We start from the raw sequence: 23,629 nt of genomic DNA, 5'->3' as shown, positions 1-23,629 counted from the left end.
GACTTCTTCTTCCACATATGTCCTCACTTCATCGTAGGATGTGACCCTGGGTGCCACTCTCCTGGCCACAGACCTGTCTTCCCTGGACAAGCGGGCCTGCTTCTCCATCTAGCCCTCGGGGCTTCAGGTTATCTCATGCAAACATCCCTTGTGTTTGCCCTCATCTTGGGGTCCTCCAACCTCAGCTCTAAGGTCTCGGGAACAGGAAGGGGCTCTGCCTGTTCAAACCTCACTTGTCCCAGGCAAGATCCACCTTGAAATCTGCCTCTTCCGAAAAGTTTTCTCTGCTCTTCTCAGTTGTCTAGATGGAACAGTGGACTATCCAGCCACCGCCAAGGGCTCCCCAGTCCGGAGCAGTTTGTGGCATGTGGTAGCAATGATAAGTGCTATAGGAGTTAACGCACGGGGAGCAAATGTAGGGAGCAGGGTGTTAAAGCGTTAAGCAGATCTGGGGGTGAATCTGTTTTGCTTGTCATTGGTTGTATTGTCTTGGGCAAGTTGGACTTGGTGAATGCTGTAGTTTCCTTCTCTGTGAAATGAAGGGTCTTCGTGAGATCAAGTCGAACGATGTTTGTGAAATGATATTTGTGGTGCTCAGGAACTGGCATACTGCAGGTGCTCAAAAACAGTGCCTGTTGCCGTTGTCCCGTGCGCACCATTTTGGTTTCTTCCTTGAGGAAGATGTGATGTGATGGCAAGAGCACGGACTTTGGAATCTAGAGAGCTACGAGGTCAACGCTTACTCTACTACCAAGTTGCTGTGAGGCCTTCAGTCAGTTAGGAATCTACCTGGGTCCCTGTTGGTAGGAACGGCACTCATGCCTTCCTTGTGGAGCTTGCGGGGGTCATGAGACAAATGCCGGGAGAGCGGCTGGCATACAGCAGGCGCTCCACAGTGCCGGTCCTTTCTGTCCCCTTCTCTGCTCAGTGACCCGTGACCACAGTATCTGACAAAGAAACATGGATCCACTCACTTGATAAGGGATAATTTTCCATCCTCACTTGGATTTTATTTTTTTTAACCTGGCAGAAAGGTACTAGAGGAAGTGGAATTATTGGGAGAATTGCCTTGTCTTCAGAAACATTAGATAAATTAGTTTACACATTTTATTGTTCTTGAATGCTGTGACTAATTTATCTCCCTCCTTTGAAGGTGCCTGTTCCAACACCCCAAAGCAACGCTTTATTTTGTGCATGGTCGATGTGATCTCCTCACCTGATTTACGCCTTGTTCAAATGAACTTGCTTTAATACAAATTTTAATTGTTTCTAATTCTTTAAATTAATTATAGCCGTTTCAGTGGCTCTTCTGTGTCTGTGTTGTTTCTCTGTTTCATCTCCATGGAAACGTTTCTTACAAAGAGGAGCGTGTGTGTGTGTGTGTGTGTGTGTGTGTGTGTGCGTGTATGTGCATAGGCCTTTTCTGTTTTGGACGTTGACTTGAGTGTGCTTTTAAACTCTGTAATATCCGCTCCTGGAAGGAGAATGCTGGGGTGACAATGAGTGAAAGCTATTTGTTCTCCACGTGGAAACACTGCCTGGACTAGAAAGTCAGCTGTGAACTCTGCTCCACTGACCCGCCCTGCCCCATCCTGCCTCTTCCCAGCCTGCAAGCAGCTCCGAAGGACCATGTGGGGTTAGTGCTGAGATGACTTAGTGCAATATTTGGAATTAATAAGTTAATATTCATGGAGCGCTTTTGTGTGCCACACAGGGCTCATTATGAATGTTAGTTGATCTAATCCTCGTCACTATTCTGTGAAGCTGGAGTCATTATTCTCAGTTTAGAGATGAAGGCAAGGCACCAAAAGGTTAAATAACTTGGCCAGAATTGCTCAGCAGGTGAGCGGTATGACTGGGGTTAGATCTCGGGTTTTGCTGATCTCAGAGGACAAGTTCCCTTCACTCAGTTGCACTGTTTCTTTCCCTCCGCTACTGAGGGCTGTAGACTCGCTCTGTCCTTTGGGGCCCCTCTTCTTGAAACTTTCCTGACACCAACAGGCCCATCTGTCCCCCCTCAACTCCTCTGGCTCTTTGTTTTTGGGTCTCTTTGGCCCATTCGTTTATTAGCCTTTGCATTCATCCCTGGTCATCTCCTAAAAACAGCCCGAGGGCAGCCTTGAGTTTCATCATTTTTCACTCCCTGTGCACCCAGCACAATGCTCCCCACAAATTGCGTGGGTACTTGGTAAATATTGAACCAAGTTGGAAGGAAAAGCAGAGGTGTTTTGAACAATTAATTATATTATATTGTAAACATGAGAGTGGTTATTGTCTAAGCTGCCGTTTCACTGACTTGTGTAGACACTCGGTGAGGCATATTTGGGAAAGTGGGGTGAAACCTGATCAGGAGCACTGTGAAATTAACTAGGTTCCTGCATGTAGGGGGAAATGAGGCTCTTGCCTTCTTAGTACCGAGAATATCCGCTGCCACTTCATTAGACCTGGCAAGTCTTGGCCTCAGAATGTGGTCTAATTCAGGAGATGGCAGGAGATACAGGCTTCTCCAGTCTGGCTGTCCAGGCAGGAAAGAGGGTGGGAGATTAATGGGAAAAGCTAGCAGAGGTGAGTGAGGGCTTGGATCCAGGTGCCCACCCCCTTCTTCCTTCTGGCTAGAATTCTGTGGATTCAGTGAGGAGACACCAGAGAGATTCTGAAAGGGAAGTAGGAGAATTTTAAAGGTAAGCAGAGCTACATGAGGAGACAAGATGTACAGGTGTATTTTGAACAATTATTCTAGCACCTACATCCCTGCAGACACATGCCCCATCCCTTCTCTTCCCAGCCCAGACCAGGCATTGATCCCAGAAGGGTTGCCTTGCTCAAGATGCTATTGAGAGCTTCTCAGTAGGAACAGCCTTCAGGACCAGCTGGCTTATGTACCGAGGAAGCAGCCAGTCTCGCTGCCCGGCCGATACACCTCATGTAATACATCTCTGCTCCCCTCCACACGGAGGTCTCCACCACCCCCTGTACCACTGTGAACCCTCCCACTTGGCCATCCACATGCAGCCTGAATGCAGACGCATCACGTGGCCGCTCCTGTGACGTGGTGGCAAAGGCTCCCTTGGGTTCTTAGTGATGAGGTAGAGTTTGGTGGCAGTTTTCTCAACTGGTGTCAGCAGGGCCCATCGGCCCTTGTGTTCAGGGCCTGGGGTAACTTTTGCCCCCAGCGGGCTTCTTCTTGTTCCTTGTTCTTCTGTTGCTCTTTCTGACACAGCAGGCTGCCTTTTGTGCTGGATCTTGGGGGGAGGTGGGCCAGCAGGGCGTTGGGGGCTGACATCGGAGGGCTGGTTTCAGTTCTGTGACTTCCCTGGCCTGGCTGGCTCCTCAGTCTTTCCTGTCCGCCATGAGTCATATGAATCTTCAGTTCAGCTTCCCTGAGGGGAGAGCCACCCAGGGCCTCTGCCCGCATCACCGGATGTTTCTTATTGGACTGGCGGCCAGTGAAGCTGTCAGTCCTGGAGCCTGGGTATCTGGGCAGGACCTTACGGTGGTCGACCTCAGCTGCATTGAGTCACCACACCCAGGTAGTCATCTGCATGGTGGAGACTTCCAGAAGTCTATTGACTATCAGCCCACCTTTCAAATATCTATTCTGTCCACCGCCACTGGAAGAATTTCTCGATCAGCTGGTTACGCCTGGATGTTGCTTGTGGGGCTCTGTGGGCCATCTTCTCAGCCTCAGGGCTTTACACAAATATCCACTCAGCAGGTAGCAGAGGAGGGGTTTCAGGAAGGTTCCTTCCTCTGGGGCTGTGACAGGGAGAGAGGAAGGTGTCCTGTTGAAGTTTTTGCTTCTCCCTGTCCCTGCAAGCACAGAGAGGAAACTCTGACACACCGGGCCGTGGGGAAGACACAGTGCCGTGTCAGCACAAAGGTAAGCAAGCACACGTGCACCAGCACACACACCAACAAACACACACCGGCATAGACACACCAACACACACACACCAACACACACACCGGCACACACACACCAACACACACACACCAGCACACACACCAACACATACACACCGGCACACACACACCAGCACACACACACCAGCACACACACACCAACACACACACACTGGCCCACACACACCAACACACACACACTGGCATGCACACACACACACACATACACACACCAGCACACACACACAAACACACATAAACACCAGCACACATACACCAGCACACACACACACCAGCACACACACCAACACACACACACTGGCATGCACACACACCAGCACACACACCAACACACACACCAACACACATACACCAGCACACACACAAACACACACACACACACACACACACACACACACACACCAACACACACACACCAGCACACACACACATACACACCGGCACACACACACCAGCACACACACACCAACACACACACACTGGCCCACACACACCAACACACACACACTGGCATGCACACACACACACACACACACACAGCACACACACAAACACACATAAACACCAGCACACATACACCAGCACACACACACCAGCACACACACCAACACACACACACTGGCATGCACACACACCAGCACACACACCAACACACACACCAACACACATACACCAGCACACACACAAACACACACACAAACACACACACAAACACACACACACCGGCACACACACACCAACACACACACACCAACACACACACCAGCACACACACACCAACACACACACAACACACACACACTGGCATGCACACACAGCACACACACCAAACACATACACACACAACACACACAGCACACACACACCAACACACACACACACACACACTGGCATGTACACACACCAGCACACACACACAACACACACACTACACACATACACCAGCACACACACAAACACACACACAAACACACACACACCGGCACACACACACCAACACACACACACCAGCACACACACCCACACACACACCAACACACACACAACACAACACACACACAACACACACACACACCAACACACACACACCACACACACACACACACACACACACAACACACACACACACGCACACACACACCAACACACACACCAACACACACACCAACACACACACACCAGCACACACCAACACACACACCAACACACTTACACCAGCACACACACCAACACACACACCAACACACACACACCAACACACACACACCAACACACACACCAGCACACACACCAACACACACACACCGGCACACACACACCAGCACACACACACCAACACACACACACCGGCCCGCACACACCAACACACACACAGTGGCATGCACACACACACACACACACACACACCAGCACACACACACAAACACACACAAACACCAGCACACATACACCAACACACACACACACCAGCACACACACCAACACACACACACTGGCATGCACACACACCAGCACACATACCAACACACAAACACCAGCACACACACCAACACACATACACTGGCATGCACACACACCAACACACACACCAACACACATACACCAGCACACAAACACCAGCACAAACACCAGCACACACACCAGCACACATACACCAGCACACACAACAGAACACACACCAGCATATACATCAGCACACACAGACCAGCACATATACATACCAGCACACACATACCAGCACTCACAACAGAACACACACCAGCACACAAACACCAGCACAAACCCCAGCATAGATACACCAGCACACACACTAGCATAAACACCAGCACATGCACCAGCACAAACACCAGCACACACACCAGCACACACACCAGCACACATACACCAGCATATACATCAGCACACACAGACCAGCATATACACACACCAGCACACACACACACCAGCACACATACATCAGCACACACACTGGCACAAACACCAGCACACACACACCAGCACACACACACCAGCACACATACACCAGCACACATACGCCAGCATATACATCAACACACACAGACCAGCACATATACACACCAGCACACACAGACCAGCACAGACACACCAGCACATACACATCAGCGCACATGCACCAGCACACATGCATCAGCACACACGCACACAACTTCAGAATTCAGGGCTCAGCATCCAGTCTCCCTACAATGACCCCTGGCTGGTTGGGCTTCTGGTGGTTAGTGGACCAGTAGCCTCTGGTCTCTACTCCTGTGAAGACCCAAATCTCCTGAGGCCCAGTGTGATCAGCAAACAGAAGCCTGGAGGGAAGAGCTGCTGCATCCCTGGAACAGAGGGTGGGTCCTGCTCAGGGCAAACTGGAATGAGAGGGCGCTTGATTAGGGTTTTCCTCCCACTGCTCTTCTCAGAACCTTCCTCTCCACAAAACTGCCTTGTTCTGGCACTATGGGGGTCACAGAGGGGACATACACACAGAAGCTTGTGCCTTGATTATTGCGTTGCACCAGATTTCACATGAAATGCCCTTTGAAATTCCCGGGAAGCATGCACCTCCTCTGTTTGGGCCTCGTCCCTTCTCTGGACCACATCTAGTCCTGACCTGCACTTCATCCGGCTACTCTATCCTCACCTCTTGCCCTCCGGGTGAGGCTCAAGGTGTGTGAGGCTTGGAGGGAGGGTTAGGGAAAGGTTGAAAGCTCAGGTGTGGGACGGGAGAGTTAAAACTAGACACAGTCACAATTTCCTCATGTCTTGGCTTAATGGATTTCTTTAAAAATTGAGGTATAATTGACAAACATTTTATTAGTTTCAGGTGTAGAACATAATGATTCAATATTTGTATCATTGTTGGCTTAATGATTAATGGCACGCTCCTTTGCTTTCAAAAGTGTCCTAATTTGGGTAAGTTATATATCATCCAATTTAAGCCCACTTTATCTGCCACTGATGTACGTAAATTGCTCTCGTATTATCTCAAGATGTTCCTGGATCCAAAGGTTTTCCTGGTGGTCCAGTGGTTAAAAATTCACCTGCAGGGGACACGGGTTTGATCCCTGGTCCAGGAAGACCCATCTTCTGTGGAGCAACTAAACCCATGTGCCTGGAGCCCACACCTAGAGTCCGTGCTCTGCAACAAGAGAAGGCACCGCAATGAGAAGCTGGTGCACTGAAACTAGGGAGTAACTCCTACTCAGCGCAACAAGAGAGAAGCCCGTGTAGCAACAAAGACCCAGCCAAAATAAATAAATAGCAAGTTGCTATGGAACGTCTCTTGTCCAGTGGCAGGGCCCAGCTGAGGGCTGAGACGATGGAGGCAGGAGTGTAAGTGACTCCAGGACAGGCCTGGGGATGCACGTGACTCTCCTCTAGGGGCACCATGTCCATTTCACAGGAAGTTCTTGAAGACCCTTCCCAATGATCAAGGCTGCAGAGCATAAAGCTAATGCTGGAGAACCCAGGCTGTAGTGAGCTATTTTGGGGCACAACCTCCTCACCTTCCCCTCCCCACACTGGGCTTCCCCAGGCAGCGGAAGCTACCCGAAGGCTCTTGGCCTGTCCTGACAGCAGCCTGCAGGTGAATCTGTATGCAGGCAGCTGGGGTTCCTAGGAGCTGGGGTCTTGACCACTGTGTGGAATGCTGGGCCCACTGGGGACACGAGGAAGACGGTTGATTTCTCTGCCACACCTCACAGCTTGGCTGGAGCAATGCTGTCTGCTGTCATACTAATAAGAAACAAACACATTATTTTGTTGTGTTTGATTTCCGTGTTAGGCTGGAGTCTTCAAGGGCTGTTTAAAATTTAATAAGTGAGAATAAAATGAGGAGGAAAAAAAATATCCCTCTGGGGCATCTGACTGCATCAGACTTGTTAATTCCAGCTTTGTGTTTCCAGGGGCAGATGGCTTGACCCAGCAGCGGGGAGGGTGCCCAGGCTTCTTCCTCCAGGGCTCAGGGCTGGTTCTACCGTCTGTTTTGGGCAAAGACCCACCTTAGGAGGGCCACCTGATCGTGCCTCAGGTGGAAGCTGAGGTGGCAGCTCAGGGAAGGAGTGTTTCCAGGGGCTCAGAAACAAATTTTGTTCCCTGTTCTTCAAATTCAACAGTATTTTATTAAGCACTTACTGTATGTCAGATAGTGTTAGGTGCTGGGCTGGAGAGTTGAAAAAGGTGTGAACTGTGCTAAGAAGGCAGAGAATGGAGTCAGGCAATATGCAGGGCTGTGTGAGTGAGTACAGGGTACAGGAAGAAACAGCAGAGGCTCCTGGGAGAGTCCCAAATAGAGACCAAGGATGTACCCCCTCAGCTGCTGGGAGCTGGAAGGGCCTTCAGCCATGGGTGCCCTGTGGAGGTGCCTATCTCTGGGGAGAGCCGTCTGGTCCCAGATAATGCTTCTTCTCAGGGCAGCCACATCCAATGACTGATGGACTGTGTGTATGAAGGCCCAACCCCTTGCCCCAACTTGGGACAGTTCTGAAGGGTCATCTGAGTAGCAGAATCCCTGTGAGATCAGATGAGCTCAGCATGTCCCTTGGTCCATTTCTGCTCCCTTCTCTCCCACAGGTGTTGATTGGGAGAGCATCCTCTAATAGACCTCCTGCATGTTCACCCCTGTCTCCGGGTCTGCTTCCTGGAGAACTAGCCTGCAATCAGACCTAATGTGGTCAGCATTGTTCAGGGAGGGCTTCTGGAAGAAGTGACTTTCAGGCTGAAATCTGGAGGATAAGTAAGAGTCAGTCTGGTGACAGCTATAAGTCTGGAGGGAAATGGTATTGGTTCCAGGTAGAAGAAGAGAATGTGTAAGGAAAGGCATGCCCAGGTGGGATGGCAAAGCAGGAGGCTGGGGGCTGGACATTTCATAGGGCTCTGTGAGCTGTGATGGTGGCTTGGGTTTTATTCCAAGGGCATGGTGATGCCATAGCAGGGTTTTAAATAGGGGTTGACATGTGACATCGTTGAAATGTTTTCTTATAAAAAGAACTTGAGTTGAAGAAGGTAAAAACAAACAAGGAGTCCAGCTAAGGAAGCTGTTGTGGTAACTCAGAAGAGAGATGATGATGGTCTGAATTGAAGTAGCTGGAGAGAGGTACATGGATTAAGAGATATTTACTTAGAAGGAAGAATCAATTATCAGAACTGATGATGGATAATACATGGAAGGAGAGACAGGAGGCAAGGACGACATTTGGGTTTTTGGCTTCATTAACTGTGAAGATGCCACCACCATTCAGTGAGATGGGGAGCAGGTGCAGAAGTGGATTTGGGAAGAAGGTGGTGGAGGGAAAATGTGTGTAGTTCAGGAGTGCTAAATTTGAGTTGTCTTTGGGATATTAGAGAACAGAGCTAAGACATCTAGGCATGTGGATACAAGGCTCAAGAGAAAGAACAAAATTATTTATTTGTTGAGAGTTGGACCATAAAGAAGGCTGAGCACCAAAGAACTGATGCTTTCAAACTGTGGTGTTGGAGAAGACTCTTGAGAGTCCCTTGGACTGCAAGGAGATCCAACCAGTCAGTCATAAAGGAAATCAGTCCTGAATATTCATTGGAAGTACTGATGCTGAAACTTCAATACTTTGGCCACCTGATACAAAGAGTCAACTCATTGGAAAAGACCCTGATGCTGGGAAAGATTGAGGGCAAGAGGAGAAGGGGGGTGACAGAGGATGAGATGGTTGGATGGTATCACTGACTCAATGGACATGAGTTTAAGCAAACTCAGGGAGATAGTGATGGACAGGGAAGCCTGGCATGCTGCAGTTCATGGGGTCACAAAGAGTCGGACATGACGTAGCAACTGAACAATAACACCACCACCACCACCTGTTGCTTATGGTAAATTGCCCTCAGTTTGATGGCTTAAATAATAATAAATATTTATTATTTCAGTTTCCATGAATGAAGAATTGAGCAGTGCCATAGCTTGGAGATTTCTCACTGGGTGGCAGGCAAAATGCTGCTCAGGGGTGTGGTTATACGGAGTTTCAACTTAGGCTGGAGGATGTGGTTCAAGATGGCTGTCAAGTTGGTGCTGTTGGCAAGAGGTCAGAAATTCTCATTATGTGGAGCTATCCATAGGTGGAGGTTTGAGTGGCTTCACAACCTGAGAACTGAGAGCAAATGATCTAAGAGCAAATGATCCCTCAGAGCAAACGATCTAAGAAAGCAGGGCAGAAATGGCAGTGTCTTTATTGATCTATCCTCAGAATCACACACCTTAACTTACCACATCCTAATGGCCACACAGACTGACCTTGATACACTGATGGAGAGGACTGCACAGGGTGTGAATACTGGACTCAGTGGCCATCGGTGCCTTCTTTGAGGCTGCCTACCACAACTCGAGATACAGAGACTTGAAAATCATTAGCATTTAAATGATATTGGAAGTTTTGGTAATGAAAGAGATTGCTTGAGAGATGTGTGCAGAAGGAAAAGAGGAGGATTTAAGGACCGTGTCCTGAGAGACAATTGCCTTTTAAGGATAAGCCGAGAAAGAGAAGCCAGCAAAGAGACTGATGAAAAGCATGACCATATGTCCTGGTTTGCCAGTGGTTAGTTCTGCTTTATGCCTGTTGTGTCCACATGACAGTTTACTCTGTCCCTTTCACTTTCTCAAGGGCCCTGGATTAGATGAAACTTACATGGTCACCCTATGATAACAGGCAGCCAGAGCAGCAGAGGAAAACCAGGAGGAGCCAATATCATGACAGACATTGGATTTCATGACATGAGGTCCCTGGAGACTTCAGCAGCAGATGTTTGAGTTGTGAGCATGCAACCCGGGTTTCAGAGGGTGAGGTGAGTGAGAAGCAAAGTAAATTATTTTAGTATTGTTATTTTCTAGAGGCTTAATGAAAAAATGAAGGGAGAAAGCGGATTTTCAGAGTATGGGGAACAGTGAGAGAATCTTTCTCTGAAGATGTCGAGCACTAGACTATGTATAATTGTGGAGGCCTCAGAATCTCAAAAATTAAAACCAAAATGAAGGTGCAGCAGTTGATTGGTAAGGAATAATAACCTCTCAGATCTCTGAAATTCCCAGGCATTCCCTGGGGTCTGCCTGGTGATCTGAGCTCTGTCTGATGACCTGGTGGGCTTTCTGGTCTGGAAATCCACGTGACCTGGCACCAGAGGTGTTTCTGGGTATTGTCAGCTACCATCCTTCCCACCCTCCTTGGAAAGGCTGCTTCTTTCCAAGGTTCTGGAGATGCTTTGGCTTCTGAGCTGACAGGGGAGCAGCAGGACTCTGCAAAAGGGGATTACATGATGTAGGGATGTTGGAGATGCCTCAGTTTGTACGAGCTGTAGAATGAACTGAAATGGTCCTTACCCTCATCCACAATCATGATATGGGGGCCTGGCTCCATTGTCCTAGAGAGCTCAGGCAGGGGTATTTGTGTGTTCGTGTTAGTCACTCAGTCGTGTCCAACTCTTTGTGACCCCATGAACTGTAGCCTGCCAGGCTCCTCTGTTTATGGAATTCTCCAGGCAAGAATACTGGAGTGGGTTGCCATGCCTTCCTCCAGGGGATCTTCCCAATCCAGGGATCAAACCTGGGTCTCCTGTATTGCAGGCAGATTCTTTACCATCTGAGCCACCAGGGAAGCCCAGGGACATTTGGGGGCCCTTTGTCACAAGCTGGCTCAGGAAGGAGAGAAAGGATTCTTTGTCATAGAAAGGCCAGGATAATTGCTTCATAAGGAACAGTGTCTAAGTCCCAGAGCTAAAATGAATATATGAGTTTCGAAAGAAAACAAGTTCTTGTGAGCGAGGTGTGTCTGCCCCTCAGAAAATCAAGAGGAGGCTGGCTGTAGCTGGCTCAGGGGAGGGAGTCCTTAGTGTCGCTCCCTCCACCCAAGAGACAACAGCTGCTCTGACCACCCCTCGGCCCCCCACCGAGAGAGAAGCTCACACGACTTTGCCGACCTCAGCCCCTATCAGAGACTCGCACAAGAACGCGTTCAGGGCGGGGCCGCCATTTCTCTGTGGAGGAGAATCCTTAGAGGAGAGGCGGGACACTGGCGAGGTGGAGAGAGGGCTGGGGAGGGAGCGACAGCTAAGAAAACCGTGAAAGGTGAGGCTTGTCCTCACCGCCCACCATGTGGTGCGAGGGGTAAAGCCTCCCTGCCAGTTCTCTGACTCTTATCACGGTGCTCTCTGGAGCCCTCCATCCGAAGGGAGCTTGCCTCTGTGATGCAACGGAGGCCACGTTCATCCTCTGGGTGAGGACCCCCGTCCACGTGTATGAGCGGACTTGACAGTGGCCTTCCCGCGCGGATGAGGAGGAAGGGGGGACTACACCCGGGCAAGCCCGGGAAGCCCACTCCTTGGATAGCCTCCCCCACCCATCTCAACCCTGTGTGAGTGCAAAGACACACAGCAAGGGACGGGAAACGCCCGGAAGGACGCTTGGGTTTGAGGAGGACGCCTCTGGCAACTGTGCACATTCTGGGCCAGCCGGGTGGGGCATTCGCAGGCCCGGAGCTCCTGGAGTGAGCTAGGGGCGGCACCTGAGCTGGCCCAGCTGGGTGGGACCCAGCGTGGGCTGCAGGCCCAGGTGCCTAAGCCCTTAGCGTTTGGGCGGGTGGGTGGTCGCAGCGCGTCGCGGGGCTCCCGCCCCGAAGCACCGCGCAGCCTCTTTCCGGCAGGGAGTCGACTCTTCCCGGCAACCTGATAACTTAAAAACAAATTGATATGCTATAATTGCAAATGTCTGGGTTGTCTGGGCCTGACAGGAATCGTCTGAAAGCAAACAGTCTGGTCCAGCCGAGGGCGAGGGAGGTGTTTTTCTGACAAACGCGCGCTGCTAACAGAAGGATCCCTCTGCATCCTGAGTCCTTCCCTGTTTTATGGCAGGATGTAAATTCTGCATCAGGGATTTTTTTTTTTTTTTTAATGATTCCTTTTCTTGACGTGTGGATTCTGAATTTCATTTCTCCCCAGAGAGGCGCCGGAATCATCCAGCCGTCCTCCTCGTCAAAGTTATGGGCAATTTGACCTGCCATTTAGCTGTTTCCTGGAGCCGGTTGAATGGTTCTTAGGGCCGTTTCTACCTTGAAGACAACACAGGGTATGTTATAACCCATGCAGATGAGGGCCCAGGACCGCTGGCTTGAGAATTAACGAATGTTAATTCTGCCTCAGCTGATGACTGAAGGTTTCACCAAGTTCACAGACCTTAAGTGGAGGCAGGGGTCCCTTCCCCACATGACTCATTTAGTTTAAAGGGCAAGGGGTTGAATAGGCAAGTCAGAGAGAACAAACCAGAAAGAGCAGCATATTACAGAGAAAATTCCAGAAGCCTGAGTAGGTTCCACAGCTCTCTTCTGCGTCCATATTGATAGGAAGATGTGAGCTGACCCTATGTGTAGTGTGTTCCTGTAACGTGATTTATGATAAGACGTGCCTTGTTCCTGGTCTTGGCCCAGAGCCAAGTATTTCCTCGGTGATGAGTCGTAAATGAAAAAGAGTCTTTTGTTATTCATAACAGGCCCCCCCTTCAATCACACCTGAGTGTATGTTATGGGGTAATTTTTTAATGGCCCTTGGATATCACAGGATGGAAACTGCTTGCCAGGGAACCAACCAAGTGATTAGCGGCCTGGAACTTTCAGCCCTACCAGACCATCTCCCAGTCTCTGGGGAGCGGGAGAGAGGGGCTGGAGGTGGAATCGGTTGTCAATGGACAATGATTTAATCAACCACACCTACCCAGTGAAGCCTCCATAAAAATCTCTAAAATATGGAGGGACTTTCTGGTGGTCTAGTGGTTAAGAATCCACATTCCCAAAGCAGGGGGCATGGGTTCATTCTCTGGTCTGGGAACTAACATCCCACATGCAGCAAGAGGTGGCCAAAAAAACACACACAAACCACCTAAATTATGGGATTCAGAGAGCTTCTGGGTTGGTGAACAAGTGGAGGTGCCAGGAGGTGGTGCACCTGGAGAGGACATAGAGGCTCTGTGCCCCTCCCCTATACTTTGCCCTACACTTCTATCTGGCTGTTCCTGATTTACATCCTTTTATAAAAAAAATGGTGATCTAGTAAGTATACTGTTTTCTGGAGTTCTAGAAGCTGCTCTAGCAAATCAGTTGAACCCCAGGAAGGAGTCAAGGGAAGCCGTGATTTATAGCCAGCCTGTCAAAAAGCATAGATGACTTGTGATTGGGGCTTAAAGTGGGGTGTGTGTGTGGGGTCTTGTAGGAATGAATCCTTAACCGGTGGAATCTGATATTGTCTCCAGGTAGTGTCAGACTGAGTTAAATTGTGGGACACCCAGCCAGTGTCTGAGGATTGCCTGGTGTGGGACTTTAGTGGCCAGAGATACTGTGACTTTTTCCTTTATAGCTTTAAAAAATATTACTATTATTAGTTTTAAAATATTTACTTATTTACTTCCTTATTTGGCTGTTTGGGTATTAGTTGCTGCACGAGGATCTTTCTTGTGGCCTGTCTTGCTGTATCTCACTGTTCGCTGAACCAGGGTAGGCAGGGTATGAGTGGGGAAGCTGGAATTGCGAAAACTCAAGGAGCTGTAGGAACTACAGGCATGTTTATTTTTTCCTGACTGGCACAGCGGCTGTGGCAGCAGCAGACATGCTGTATTCTCCTCTTGTGGTTGACCAGGGGGCACAGCCTTGGAGCAAGAGCTTTTTCAGGTGGAGATTATGTATGTTTACAGAACAAGAGGGGCCGGGGCAAGTGTGTGTATGCGTGCATGCAAGGTGCTATGTGGTCTCAGCTGTTACATAACCATGTATTTACACAATGTGGGACGAGAGAGCCTGACCACTACCATCTTGGTTAATTTGCTCTTTCCCTACACGGCCCGAGAGCGTCTCTCCAGTTGTGGTGTGGGCTCCAGAGCACACAGGCTCAGTAGCTGTGGCACACAGGCTTCGTTGCCCTGTGGCTTGTTCCCTGACCAGTGACTGAACCCGTGTCCCCTTCATTGGAAGGTGGATTCGTAACCACTGGATCATCAGGGAAGTCCTTCCTTTCTAGCTCTTAACTTTACTATGTGTCAAACACTTACGGAGTGCCCATGGTAAGACAGGTGCTGGAGTTGGAGTAAGCTTTTTTCTGAGGAGTGGTGAAATGAGCCCATTTCAACCAACCCAGTGTGGTTAAGTGCCAGCATAGAGGCTTTGTCATTGTTGTTCAGTCACTCAGTCGTGTCCGACTCTTTGCAACCCCACAGACTGCAGCACACCCAGCTTCCCCATCCTTCACCATCTCCTGGAATTTGCTCAAACTCATGTCCATTGAGTCGATGATGCCATCCAATCATCTCATCCTCTGTCATCCCCTTCTCAGTATGCAGGCTTAATTCAGTGTTTTGCTGGAGCTGGAGAGAGAGGAAGGTTTAATCATAGTGGTTGATGTTTGCTGAATTGCTACCATGCAACACGTATTATGCTAAATGCATTCCCTGCATTGTCACATGTAATACATCAACCCTAGGTGGCAGGTATTATTCAGATCATTTTACAGATAACAAAGCTGGAACTTAGAGAAGCTAAGTAACTGGAGATAAGGGGGTGGTAAGAGGCGGACTGGGGTTCAAAACTGGGTCTGACTGATACTCTTAACCACCGTTGCTGCATTTCCCATCTCCCTGGCCTGCTGGGGTCAGAGAAGCCTTCAGAAGCCCCGAGGTGAAGTCAGGGCAGGATCACCCTGGTATTGGCCAGGGTAGGGTGGTCTGAGGGTTATCTGTTCTGGGAGGGAGGGGTGGAGGGGGATTGAACTTGACCTCTGACCCTAGAGCTGCTGTCCTCCTCTTCCCAACCACTCTTCTAGGCTCCAGGATAAGAAACATCAGAAGCCTCAACAGGAGACTGCAAATTCTTGGCTATTTAATTGGAGCCTTTTGCTGCTCTTGAAACCAGCTGGAGAGAAGGAGCAAGCGAAGAGCTTGAAGAGCTGGTCTTTGAGTCAGAGCTAAGTATAGCATAGCCAAGTGCTTCATCTCCCCACTCACCATATCGCTGTGGATTTTGAAGGAGGTTGGCTCCAGGGAGAAAATATTTAAGGCTGGAGAAATAGTTTTCTTCAGTTTGTCTTCTGTGGATGCAAAGCACAAATGTTACGCTGGTTCTTACTGATTAACGTGCTAACAAGTTAAACAGTTTTTCAGTGTCCAGCCTCGCCTCTTCTCATGGCCGCTGTGCATGCACTGGGGGGCCACTGTGGGGAGGCCATGCCTGAGGCAACCAAGCTCCCATCCTGGCCCCTGGTTCCCAGGATGCACTTCTTTCTCTGGGTATCGTTGGTATCTTCTTCAGGCTGTCTCTGTATCCTGTCTTTCCTCATCCATGTCTGTCTTTCTTTGAACTCACCATGGGTCGTTCCCTCTTGGTGTGTTTTCACTTGAGATCCCACACTGAACACCTAGACCCAGAGCTCAAGGAGTTTGTAATCTGGACTTTCCAGATTGTTCAGTGTCTGCCAGTGGCTGGTGAGGCTTGTGGCTGTCAGATCTGCATTGGTTGCTGTCACCCCGAGGATTTGAGAAGGAAAGGGAAGCAGTGCTTTTGGTGACCTATGTTCTCAAGAACATAAAACCTTGGTAACTGCTTCATGCTAGGCCCGGCGTTTCAACCCGAGGTCTGTATGATCTCAAGGGAGATGAATAGAGAGCAACTTTCTAAATGTGTGTCTATGTGCATTAGGGGGAAGTTTCATAGTGTTCACTGAGTTCTCAAGGTTGGCCAGGAGCCAAATCATGTGTGAACAACCATCCTGTAAGTGCGGCCCCAGTAGGGAGGCTCAGGCACTAAAGGGTGAGTCAGAATTCAGCTCAGAACTTGGACTCTAAGAGGTTCTCCTACTCCATCAGATGCTTTATTTACCTTTGAAGAGCAGCAGTGAAGAAATAAACCAATAGTTACATTTGACCCTTCAAATCTATCTTTAATAAAAGATCATTTCCTTTGTACTTGGTCTTGTTTAGGGGTTGATTTGCAATTATTAGACTTTATTATGTACTTGAAGGAGCAGATAGAGGAAGAATGAGGTTGTTATTGCTTTATCCTTTGATATATCCTAAAACCGTAGAGTTGAAAGGGAGTAAAAAGTTCATGTCGTCCACCTGAAAGCCCCAACCCTGTTGCCTTGTCCAGAATCTTCTCTATGCCACTCCCATCCACTAGCCTCTTGCGGGGAGAGAGAATGCTCTGTTCACTTTCCATTCATCCATTCAACTGCACATTCTCATATGCCATGTACTCTGCTAGGTTCTGGGAAGATGACAAATAACAGCCTTGGTGGCCCTTAAGGAGCTTACAGTCCAGCAATATGGAGAGGCAGACACTGAATAGTGATGAAGAATGTTAGAGCAGGGACAACTCTGAGGCTAATGGGGAGCACTCTGCTCTGTGGGTGGTGGTGCTTATAGAAGGCATTTCCAAAGAAAGTAGTATCCAAGCTGAGCTGAGAGGGAAGGGGGAGCTAGGAAGATGAAGGAAGATTGGGTTGAAGGAGTGCTGTAGGCAAAAGGAGTGGCACAGTCAAGGTTCTAAGAATGAAAGAGAAGGAGCGAGGCTTAGTGGAGAAAGTGAGAGGCCATGATTGGAACAGATAAAAGAGAATAAATAGAATAAATAAATAGAGTGGTTTCCATGGCAACCTGCTTTTTTTTTAGACAAGTCTGAGTGAGAAAGTTTTCCCTGAACTTTCTACTTATGGTCTTCTGATGCTCCTAGGCAGAGAAACATCTCTATGGGATTTTTGAAGACAAACAGACATGTGAGCCATGAATTTTCTCCTCCACTTCCTTATACTGGACATAACTTTAAACCAAGAAACAAGTTTTGGTTCTGCTGTACCCTTGCTATGACCACCACCTGGAATATTGTTTTGGACCCATCCACTCAGCCCAAAGGTTTGTATATGTTCACCTACCCCTTCAGACTGTGTGCTTCTGAAGGATGGGGGCCATGACTAATTCTCTGAAGTGCCTAGTACAGGCCTAGCATACAGCAGGTGCTCAGTTAGTGCTTTGTGGTTGACCAGTGAATGGGTGAATGGCTTAGATGCCAATCAGTGACGAATCCTATGAACTGATGTCGGTGTGAAGTAGAGGGAGGCAAGCAGGAAAGCTGGACAAGTTATGGCAGGAATTATCAGTGTCACCCCAGGAAGCTGAGGTTCCTTCTATGCTGTGAATTTCATGAGTATGATGATTATACTTCTCAGTGTATATTTCTCTTCTCCAGATCTTAATAGTACCCCTAGTTATATAATACTTGACTCATATAAGTTTAATATTGTGAAAATTGTTGCATAACAACCATAATTAGATTTTAGAGATCTTGGGAAGTTTGCATTACCAACCAACAAAGCAGCCAGTGTGTCAGTGAATACTGCAAAACCACAATGTGAAATTGGCAAAAACCACCCTAAGGGGAAGGGACTTCCCTGGTAGCTCAGCTGGTAAAGAATCTGCCTGCAATGCAGGAGACCCTGGTTTGATCCCTGGGTTGGGAAGATCCTCTGGAGAAGGGAAAGGCTACCCATTCCAGTATTCTGGCCTGGAGAATTCCATGGACTGTATAGTCCATGGGGTCACAAAAAGTCAGACACGACTGAGCGACTTTTGCTCACTCTAAACAGAAGACCTTTCCTCTCTCTGTTCTGTGTTTCTGTTATTGTGTGACTTCTCAATGCCTTGGCTCATGTCTTGCTTTTATTGGTGATAATTATATTATATTCAGTTATAGTATTGTGGTAGACAGTCTCCAAGATGACCTCCAAAGATTTCTATCACTTGGTATCTATGTTCTTGTGTAATCCTGTTCCCTTGGGTGTGGACTGGAGATAGCGTCTCATAACTAACCAACAAAATTTTGGAACAGTGATGGTGTCACTTCTTGGCTTAGGTTATGAAAAAGACTGATCAGCCATGGGCTTCCCTCTCTCACTCTCTTACTCATTTTCTCCAGGGAAAACCAATTGCCATGTTGTGAGCTGCCCTATGGAAAGGCCCATATGGCAGAGAACTGAGGGAAGCTCCAAACTGACAGCAAGCAAAGAACTGAGGTCTTCAGTGTCAAAGTCCGTGAGGACTTGCATGCTGCTAGCAGGATGTGCAAAAGCCTGGAAGTGGATTCTCTGCTCAGCTGGCTCCTTGCCGGCAGCCTTGAGGGAGACCCTGAGGTACAGGCACCCAGCCAAGCTGTGTCTGGATTTTAGACCCATAGGAATGATAAGATAATAAATGCTTTAAGCTGCTAAGTTTGGGATACTTTGTTATACAGCAATAGCTATCTAATAGAGGTTTTGGTCCCACCTGAGAGCTGATGCTGTAACAAATACCTAAAAATATGGAGTAGATTTCTAATTGGCCAGTGGATGAGGCCTGGGAAGATTTTCTGATGTGTATATCTGTGAAAACCTAAGTTAAGTTGAACAGATGTAGAAATCTGAACTTTGATGATGCTGCCAGTGAGGTCTCAAAGGGAAATAAGAAACATTTTATGGAAGTTTGGGGAAGGGAGGTCTTTGAGATGTCGTGGCAGACACTTGATATTATTGCCTACAGCGATGTGGAAAGTAAAAAGTAAAAAATGTGCCCAGTGAACTGAGTCATCTAGGTAAGGAGATTTCAAAGTACGGGGCTGAAGGTGCTGCCTGCTGCTTCCTTGTTGCTTATAGTGAAATGCAAGAGGACAGAGATATATTGAGGGAAATACTGATAAACAAAACAGAGCCAGGCATTGGTGAATTTCTCAGCCTCTCCAGATGGCAAACAGTGCTAAAATTAAGAAATACCTTCAAGTGAAGATAAAATCCAGGGCACTGCCAGGATCTTCCCCTAATTGAAACTTCAGATAGGACTGGCATCAGCTGACTTCTTGTTAGAACCTCGTGAGAGATCTGAGGGTGGAGGCATGTGTCTTGACTCACAGAAGCTCGGAGATAATGCTTGTTGTTTTAAGTTGCTAATTTTGGGGGTAAGTTGTTATGCAGCAATAGATAACTAGTACTATCATTATCATCGCCATTACTATATTACCTGTGCAACCAGAAGGATGTCCATCTTCATTGTATGTAAGGTAAAACAGGGAGTCTCTGTACCAAGGACCGAGGGCAGTTAAAGTTGAGATTACTGTACTGAAATAGGGGATTAGGTAAAAGTTAATATAATTGAATGGTCCTAAGATTTTTCTGGGAAATCTGACCAGTCCAAAAGGAAAGACCTACAGGAATTAACTTCAGAGTTTCTGCAAGAATAGTAGAGCCAGATCTACAATGTCAGTGGGCCCAAGCCATACACAAAGAGCTTCCAATCAGTTTTAGCAGGCCGTCTTTTTTTTTTTAATTGACGTATAATTAAGATATAACATTATATTAGCTTCAGATGTACAACATAATGATTCAATACTTGTATATATTGCAAAATGACCACCACAGTAAGTCTTGTTACCATCAGTCACCATACATAGTTACAACTTTTTTTTCTTATGATGAGAACTTGGAAGATCTACTCTCTCTTAGCAAGTTTCAGATATGCAAGACATATTGTTAACTTCATTCACCATGTATTAACTGCAGTCACCATGCTATACACTACACCCCCCTGTGACTTACTTACTTTATAGCTGAAAGTCTGTAACTTTTGAGCCTCTTCTTTTTTCCCACCGCCTACACCCCACCCAGGCTTCCCAGGGGGTTCAGGAGTAAAGAATCTGCCTGCCAATGCAGAAGATGCAAAAGACTGGGTTTGATCCCTGGGTCAGAAAGATCCCCTGGAGAAGGAAATGGCAATTTTCTCTAGTCTTCTTGCCTGGGAAATCCCATGGACAGAGGAGCCTGGTGGCCTACAGTCCGTGGAGTCACAGAGTCGAACACAACTGAGCACATAGCAGCAGCAGCTACACCCCACCTCCTGCCTCTGGCAACCACTGATCTGTGTATACATGAGCTGATTATTATTGCTTTTAAGATTCCACAATAAATGAGCTTGAACAGTATTTGTTTCTCTGTCTGACTTATTTAACTTAGAATAATGCCCCGAAGTTTCATCTATATTGTGCAAATGGCAAGACTTCTTCCTTTTTATGGCTGAATAATATTCATATATTTATACACGTGTAAGCACACCACATTTTCTTTATCCATTCATCAGTGATTGGATACTTAGGTTGTTCCCATGTCTTGGCTATTGTAAATAATGCTGCAATGAACATAGCGGTGCATATATATTTTCTAATTAATGTTTTTTTTTTTTTTCTTCAGATAAATACCAAGAAACAGAATTGTTGAATCATATGGTAGTTCTGGGGCTTTCCTGGTAGCTCAGCTGGTAAAGAATCTACCTGCAATGCAGGAGACTTCAATTTGATTCCTGGGTTTTGGAGAAGGGCTAGTCTACCAACTCCAGTATTCTTAGGCTTCCCTGGTGGCTCAGATGGTAAAGAATCCACCTGCAATGCAGGAGACCTGGGTTCGATCCCTGGGTTGGGAAGATCCCCTGGAGAAGGGAATGGCTACCCACTCCTGTATTCTTGCCTGGAGAATTCCATGGACAGAGGAGCCTGGTGAGCTACAGTCCATGGGGTCACAAAGAGTCGTACACGACTGAGTGACTTTCACTTCACTACACGATGGCAGTTCTAGTTTCAATTTTTCAAGGAACCTCCATACTATTTTCCACGGTGGCTGCACCAACTTACACTCCCACCAACAGCGCACAAAGGTTGCCTTTTCGCTACCTCCTCGCCCACACTTGTTTCTTATCTTTTTGATGATAGCCATTCTGACAGGTGTGAGGTGTTATCTCATTGTAGTTTTGATTTGCATTTCTTTGATGATTAGTGATGCTGAAACTTGCCACTTTTAAATATAAACAGATACAAGTATTGAGGAAAGCACCTAACATGAAAGACACAAACCAAAACAAACAAACAAAGGAAACTTTGAGGAAATGGCAAATATGTAAGAAGCAAAAAAAAAACTTCAAAGAAATCTATCAAAATGCTCAAAGAGATAAAAGATGATAAGAGAATACAGTGCAGCCAAACCCCAGAATAGGATGCTGTAAAGAAGGAACACTCAGAGATCACAAACAGCTCTTGGAAATTTAAAATTTGGCAGCAGAAACCAAAAGCTCAGTAGTTGGGTCCAAAGACTGTATGATCCAAAATCGAAGTTTTTTTGTTTGTTTGTTTTTTCACAGCAACATGTCCAGCATCTTGAATTTTACTTTGTAAACAGTAGACACTCTACAGAAGTTTGTTAAGAGAATGAGTGAATGATAATAAATTGGGTAAATCTTCTTGAAATTGTTATTCACTTAGTCGTGTCTGACTGTTTGAGATCCCATGGACTCTAGCCCACCAGGCTCCCCTGTCCATGGAATTCTCCAGGCAAGAATCTCCTTGGAGCAGAGGAAAAAGGCAGATGTGGGAAAGAGGAAAGCAAAGCGAAAGACCTCCAAGAGATCTGAACTTGAGTAATGGGAACTCTGGAAGGAATAAGTCAGGTGGGAAACAAAGAATCACTGAAAAAAAAGGCTCAGTAAAAATTCCTCAAAATGAGTGACTTGGATTTCCAGAATCAGCATACTGAATGCAAATGGAGCTACACCAGGGCACAGCACTGTAAAATTTTAGGACATCAAGGACAGCCACACCTGAAGCTAAAAGACAATGGAGTAATACTTATGAAATCTGAGAGGCAAATAATTTCCAACCAAGAATTCTATACTCAAAGAATCAATAAATAGGAAGGTAGGACAAAGATATTTTCAGAGATTCAAGATCTCAAAAAATTTATTTCCTGTGCACACTCTTGCCTACGAGGCAACTAAAGGATGCACTTACCAAGATGAGGAAGTAATCTAAAGAAAACAAAGGCATGGGGTTTAAGAAACAGGCTCTAACACAAAGCAGAGGTGAAGGAAATACCCAGCATAGTTGTGAGAAGAGGGTCCAAGATGACAGCTGTGTAGCAGGCATGGAGAACAAGTTCAAGTTGCAGTCAGGGAGATTTCTCCAAAAACAGAGAGTTAACAGAACACCTAATGTGTTTGAATGTATTGAGAAGAAATTCATATAATTGGAGGAGAACTTGAGGGTAAATCAGTGAGAAGGACATAGAAAACCAGCAAGACCATTATTTAGTCTTGGAAACTAAATAGCCCAGGGAAGCAAAATATGCAGGAATGGAAAAACAATAATAGTGTACAAATGGCTTAGCTGTGAAGAACATACAGGCAATCACAGTGATGCAGAAACTAAATGTCGACCTAACCAAACTTACCTTCTGGCTCTACAGGGATAGAGAATAGGCACAGGAGTGGGAAGTGTGCATATACCTGGTGGGACCAAGAAGAGGAAGTTACATCTTCATCTTCCAGATGAGTCAACAGAATCTAAAAGTTTTTAAAAGTAGCCTTGCCAGCAGGTTATTTAGTGACACAGGAATAAATTGAAGAGAAAATCAGGTAAGAGGGTTGAAAGTGATCACCTCTTGGGAGTGGGAAGTGAAATGCAGAGTGTGGTGAAGCCTTATAGAATTATTTCCTCTTTATACCATGTACATGTTAGCCTTTGATAAAAAGATAAACTAGATTAATAAAAAAATTAAAAAGATAAACTAATAAAAGAAAGTAACTAGATGGTAGCAAAAGAAAGGAGTGATTTATAACTAGCAGAACACTGCAAAACCTTGCACCGAGCAG

General features: G+C 47.1%; 1 long non-coding RNA gene across 4 annotated transcripts in view; it reads left to right on the top strand.

Moving 5' to 3' along the window:
* The window catches only part of LOC138990958 (uncharacterized), a 135,285-nt gene extending 114,384 nt beyond the window's left edge, over nucleotides 1–20,901 (top strand). For 3 of the 4 annotated variants that reach the window (XR_011466988.1, XR_011466986.1, XR_011466985.1), the window contains 4 exons: nucleotides 10,557–10,737; nucleotides 12,883–13,009; nucleotides 15,745–17,827; nucleotides 18,888–20,901. This is a non-coding gene — a long non-coding RNA (uncharacterized lncRNA). The remainder of the gene's footprint in view (nucleotides 1–10,556; nucleotides 10,738–12,882; nucleotides 13,010–15,744; nucleotides 17,828–18,887) is intronic. The other variant, XR_011466987.1, reaches the window with a different exon arrangement.
* Nucleotides 20,902–23,629: the final 2,728 nt, after the last annotated feature.

Source organism: Bos mutus, chromosome 15 (genome assembly GCF_027580195.1).
Source record: "Bos mutus isolate GX-2022 chromosome 15, NWIPB_WYAK_1.1, whole genome shotgun sequence".
In the NCBI taxonomy this organism is placed as follows: domain Eukaryota; kingdom Metazoa; phylum Chordata; class Mammalia; order Artiodactyla; family Bovidae; genus Bos; species Bos mutus.
Note: the sequence above shows the minus strand (reverse complement) of the source record. Positions and strands in the feature narration are given on the sequence as shown.